This window comes from Gordionus sp. m RMFG-2023, chromosome 1 (assembly GCF_954871325.1).
Source record: "Gordionus sp. m RMFG-2023 chromosome 1, tfGorSpeb1-WG-v2, whole genome shotgun sequence".
NCBI classification, from domain to species: Eukaryota; Metazoa; Nematomorpha; class Gordioida; order Chordodea; family Parachordodidae; genus Gordionus; species Gordionus sp. m RMFG-2023.
This window is the reverse complement of record NC_088775.1, coordinates 8,747,425-8,754,172: the sequence shown is the minus strand read 5'-3', so window position 1 is coordinate 8,754,172 and position 6,748 is coordinate 8,747,425.

Genomic DNA, 6,748 nt, shown 5'->3' with positions numbered 1-6,748 from the left:
TAAATTAAAAACTATATAAAAAACTGTATAATAAAAAAAAAATAATTAGTATAATAAATTGTATGTTGGGTGGGAGGAGGTCAAGAAAGGGAACCGTGGATGGCAATGCAGTTAGATCTGCATATATCAATAGATATGCGCTGTCTAAGATAGAAGCCTTCCTGTGGGTTACCAGTGATGGCGCGAATTTTTTTACCAAGGGATTTGAAGAAGGTTAGGGCATGATTGCCAAAAAAACCGGTTGTGTCGGATACGATTGGTATGAGATTGCAATTGGTTAGGGAAGTGTATTTATTAATTTTAGAGTTTTCAGCTCGCACGAATGAGTTGTTATTTTTAATATGAAATTAAAAACATGTCTAAAATATGAATTGCAGAAAATTTAAAATTCTAGAAAATTTTAAAAATTTAACATAAGATTTCATTAAACTTTTCTAAAGAAAGAAAGAAAGGAAAGAAAGAAAGAAATCTGAGAGTTTTAAAACTTTTCGAATTTTTGAAAAAAAAATTTTTAAACATAACCTTACGTACTCCATTTCAATCAAGCCTCGTTAGTATGAGATCATATATTAGAAATATATGAAGGTGATTTTTAGAAAAATAAAAGAAAAAGAAAACTTACGAATAGGTTTATTCGTTCATTTACGATGTTTTAAATTTAATTATTTTAGTTTTGAAAAAAATATTTTATATACAAAAAAATTGTATGTGTGAATCAGGATCGAAGCCAGGAATTTCCAGCTGGAGTGTGGGGGGGGGGGACTGTTAACTTAGGGGATCAATATCTATTTAAAGTAGAACAAATAGTTAGGTGCTTTTAGAAATTATTTGCTATTTTGTTAAAAATTTGTAAACGACGATTTTTATTTTTAAATTTTGACATAAATGAATATAAAAGCTAAAATCTGTATTTTCTATAAGCCATTATTACCAATTTTCTAGTGTTCTATAGAACTCTCTTTAATGTAGAGAATGAGTCCTCACATAAAGCCGTTAATGCATGATGATGGCTGCTGAGTACCATTTATACAATTCTATAAATGCAAGATGACATATTTTTATATATAATATTTACGATATTTTTAATTTTATGTTTCTTTAACTTCTGAAGGTAATAATTCTTTGCTATTCCATTTCATGATGTAAGGTTTCCATATTTAAGTTTGATAATGATTCTGATGTGGTAATTTCCAGGGTCAAGGGCGGACAATGTACTAAAACATGATAGAAGATTACAATCTTCTTGCGTAAATATATCTAAAAAACGATCTACAAAGTAATCAATAATGTTATAAATTCTTCTTTAAAGAACTCCAATTGAAGTCCTTTTCACAATCAAAATGCAATTTGGTATCGACTAGAAAACCATATAGATTTGTAGGCGTTTTACCCTTGATGATTTTTGAAGGATGAGAATAGATTTAAAATTTCTAGGCCTTAATTCTAATCAAATTAAAGGGATTATCACTTCTTTTATTTTTTAAATTATTAATTGTGGTATAAATACAATTTTTAGCAACACTATTTGGTACCTATTGACTTTAGACACTTATTTAGGGGATCTATTGTTATGAATACCTCATAAATTATATGACCAGTATAATGTATAGTTAAGAATTCTATTAGAAAAGTAAAATAATACTTCACCAATAGCCTCAAGATTTTTTAAATGAGTTTCTAAATGACCTGCCCCCCTCTGGTTTAAAAGTTTCTTAAGAGTATGGTCTGTATATTACAGGATACGTTAAAACGACTAAAAATATTATACAATGCATTAGATAAATTAAAAAAATTAGCCACAAAATGCAAATTATAATTGTAGCAAGTGATGCAAATTTGCTCCATTTAGTCGATTTTTAAAAATCGCTAAATTAGTATTATATTCAGAAAACTACTATACAAGCATAAAGATTTTGTTCATAGATGACAAGGTTTGGACATTTATTAGCGAAATCTCGACGCTTAGAGAATATTTTTCTGGCTAAAATATTGAGTTAGCCGTTTTTAAAAATAGGCTCAAATGAAGCAATTTTGCATCCCTAGTAGTGTTGTTAAGCGGCTCGATTGGAGCCGATTTTTAAAAACGGCTAACTCATTATTTTAGCTAGAGAAATATTGCATAAACCTAGAGATTTGGTTAATAAAAGTCCAAATCTTTGTGCCATCTATGACCAAAATCTTTAGGCCCACATTATATTTGTGGATAGAAGATAAATGAGCAATAATAAATGATAAATTATCCTTTATTCTATTTTCCAACTGATTAATTTATTTCAAAAAAATTAATCGTTTCGGCCTTGTAATTTTATTTTACGCGCGGTTCGACAGTAATTATTTTTAAGCTCAGCCTAGATTTTTTTTTCAAATTTTACCGCTCTTTCCTGGCATTTGAGCCGTGGCAGGTGCCTTAGAAAATTCAGGGCTAAGCTTGATAGACCCAGATTTTTTACAGAAAACTTTAAAATTTTGAAATTTAATACAGCGCTTATTTTATGTTTTTTAGGAGAATCATTAAAGAAGAAAGAAAGATAGAAAAAGAAAGAAAGAAAGAAAGAGAAGAAAGAAAGAAAGAAAGAAAGAAAGAAAGAAAGAAAGAAAGAAAGAAAGAAAGAAAGAAAGAAAGAAAGAAAGAAAGAAAGAAAGAAAGAAAGAAAGAAAGAAAGAAAGAAAGAAAGAAAGAAAGAAAGAAAGAAAGAAAGAAAGAAAGAAAGAAAGAAAGAAAGAAAGAAAGAAAGAAAGAAAGAAAGAAAGAAAGAAAGAAAGAAAGAAAGAAAGAAAGAAAGAAAGAAAGAAAGAAAGAAAGAAAGAAAGAAAGAAAGAAAGAAAGAAAGAAAGAAAGAAAGAAAGAAAGAAAGAAAGATTTCAACAACTTTTAATCTCATTTTTACGAATTTTTTTATCTATATATATATATGTGGTACTAAGATATTCAATCCACGAGTATTTGGGATCTATCGATTTTAAATTATTTAGTGAAAGATATTTTTTTATATTTGAAAAAAAATCTGATTTGATCGAAAACGTATTCTAACATATGGAGGGTAGACACGCAGTTTGAATTTCAGATAATTTCAAACATAAACTTTTTTATATTAGAAATTTATATAAATTATGATTCACTTCTAATTTCAAAGATTAATTCAAAATTGCCGGAACACGCTGTGAATGCTTTATACCTGTTTGAATATATTTCTAGTCAGATCAGATTCTTAGAATTTTAAAATAGCTCTTAGTAAATTATTTGAAGTTGAAAGATAAGCCACCGATATAACAGCGGCGCACGGTTGACACATAAATGTTTGAAAAATGATTCATATTTTATGCCTTAACGATTGGTTATCACATTTTGGCGGTTCCAATGATGAATAATAGCAATAATGCCATTTACTAGGAGAGGAGAAATAAATAGTTTGGTTTATTGATGGTTATTTAAATCTCGTTTTGCTAACAATTAAAGAAAGAAAGAAATATATGTAAAAAAAATCTTGTCTTATGAATTCCAGTTTGCGATCTGCAAGTAATAATATTTTAATTTATTTAATTTACTTTTTTTTGAGAAATTATTAAGGTGTTGGCCAACTCTTCTAGACCTAAGATTTTAAAGATTAAAAATTGTGACAAAATATCTAATCGATCAAAATTTTAAAAGCAACTAAACTTTAAATAGTATATGATGATATTAGATTAGTAGATAGTAGAGATCAAAAATCAAGATGAAATGGAATATCAAATGCAAAAATTTGATAGGGTTTGCAACAAGCATTCTTTAACAACACAAATTAGGATTCTCCTCGTAGTTACTTAGAACAGGAATGCCATATTCTTTTAAAAAAAATGTTGTTCACACAGGATATGGATGTTCTAAATTTTTGGGTGGGGAAGAGAACATATAATTCCCAAATCTTTCCACTCTCCGGCAACAAGCCTACTTAATGAAAGAGTTTTTTTTTATTGCTGGATTGACGTTAAATTCAAAGTTATCCTTATGTCCGGAGGATTTAAATAATATTATTATCATGCATGATGAAGATAACTACAAGATTACAAAATTGATTTTAAATTTATTATTAGTTTTCTTTTCAATAAAGTACCGATATTCTTTAGTGTATAATTTATAAATTTAATTTAGCTTATCTTAGAAAAATTTATCAATTTAAAAATAAATATTATAAAAAATTTATGCAGGTGCGCCAATTTACGCTGCCTATTTTGACGGCGTTTAAAATATGACGCCCCTCATGCCGCGGATACGATTTTAAAAACTAGCGCTGGTCGCCATTCGTCAGCGCCCAGGTCTATAAATAGATAATAAGCCCCCGGAAAAAGGTGTCTGATATTTACAGGGTAGGATAACATATGATTCCGGTATAATGAGGTGTATAAAGATTTTTTTCTAAATAATCCGAGCTATAAATTATTCATATTTTTTGATTTGCCAATAAACTAAGATTCCCCCGGCGACATTATATAGTAATTCAACATTTTCAAATATAAATCAAGGAATACGGAGGTTATAATATATCATCATAATCCGAAAATGTTTGTAAATTTTAACTTAATTTTTTTTAAAAAAAAATAACTTGAAATTTTAAATAACGTGTGAGTAAATTTTTATAAAAATGGATTTCAAAATCGTAATTTGAGAGGTGAATAAAATATTGTCTATCACATGTTCGTTTTTAGGTCTCACCGGGATATATATGAGAAGACTGTATAAGTTGGCCGGAAACGCGGCACTGCCCTCGGGCCCTAAAAAATACTCCGGGCTCGGTTCAAATTATATTGGAAAAGTAGATGCGGCGAACGGGAAAAGTAATGATTTTTGGGCCTCGGGGAACATGCTTGAAGTTTGGAGTTTTTTTTACAATAAATAAATTCGAGCTACAAAGAATTTATATTTTTTAAAAGATTTACCAATAAACTAAGAATCGCAAATAAATCCAACTGTACTGTATAGTAATTTTATCTCGTTATGAAAAATAAATGTTTATAAATTTTGTTAGGGGAAGTAGGGAGGCTAAGTAGTATTAAGTGGGGGGGGGGGGGGATAATTTAACAAAATAGAATCTGTTTTTAAGAAAAAAATTTACTAATGGGGTATTATACCTGATAAAATATTTTCAACAATAATACATTTTATTATAGATCAATTAAAATTCTTTTTAAATATATTTTTCCCCTTCCACACAATAATTTAATTTTTTTTTGTTTTCACGTAAAAATATCAATCATTGATTTATTAAAAAGAAAGGGGAGAAAAAAAATCAAAAATGAATGTCAGAAACGAATCATTCCTCCGCTTTAATCAGACAGAACTTAGCTATAAATTGAGTACGCTGGAGACATTTTATTTTGAATTCGCGATACCTATAATCGCCGTTCACGGGATGTTGGGCAATATCTTCTCCTTGACCTTTCTGATGAGGTTCAAAAGAACGAATTCTTATTTCTTATTAGTTCTTTTGCGGCTAATAAACATCACCCTTTTATGCATCAATTTTAGCGATTTATTTACATGGATCGGGAGCGAGATAATAATCAGATATGAAAATACCTATTTTATTTTCATTTGGTTCACGTTGATATTCTACATTTTAGAATCCCTGGCCAAAACTTTGAAGGTGTTCCATATCTTAATGATAATGGCGCTTTGTGTGGAGAGATACTTTATGATAGGTTATTTCCAGTGTCACAGAATATATTACGTGGCGGCAAATATAAAATATGTGGTAACCCTCTTAATAATAATAAGCGTTAGTATAATGTTTCCCGTATATACCAATTATATCCGAGCATCGGTCGACTTATTCGCCTTCAAGCATAACATAACGGGTCAAAAACATGTACGAAACTATTTGTTACCGCTTATACACATATACAATCATTCAGATAATAAATACGATGCTTGCACGAATATAGTCTTTCAAGCCATTTTCATTATCGTATTGGTATGTTACTTAACTATACGTTATTATAGTCACCCACCTAATGTTTAAAATTATTTTAATGGCTAGTTTGGCTCTTATTTATTTTAATGTATTTTAATTAAACATATATAATATGCAATCATATAAAATAAAACTATTATTTATAATAAATTGGAATGTTTTGATTCTTTCGCCTGTAAATATTTAAAATTCGCCCTTTTTTTCCCTCAATTTTAAACCCGTCCACAACCGCCCAAAATATTAACGATTTTTTTATAATTTGAATAAATAAAATAAGACATATCAAGGCTACATTTAAAAAATTATATCCATAGCTCGTTTTTTTAAGAAAGTCGCCTACAAGTAGTGAAGCTATTCTTTTAGGCAAATGTAGTAACAGGATTAATGATTTATATAAAATATTTTTGATGAACTTGCCCTTAGAAAAAAAACAGAAAGAAAAAGAAAACCCAGGTCTGCTAGATGGAAAATATTAAAAACAATTTCGTGTATATTTAAATTTATAATGTATAATATTAATAATCTAATTTTTTTTTTTAAGTAATTTTTTATAACAAATTCTGCAACTAAATACTGTGATTTATTATTACTATATATTAATTAGTGTTCTTTCTACATTTTTAACGAAATTGCTATATAATTTTAAACAAAATATAATGGTAGGTCATGATTAATATTAGGAGATTCGTGTATCAACGAAGTCGAACAACCCTATCTCGCCGGGCTCTGTTGAAGGAAGGCAAGCGCAACCAAGCATTGTTTGCCTGCTTACTGGGTTTCAAATTCGCGAGTATTGTTCC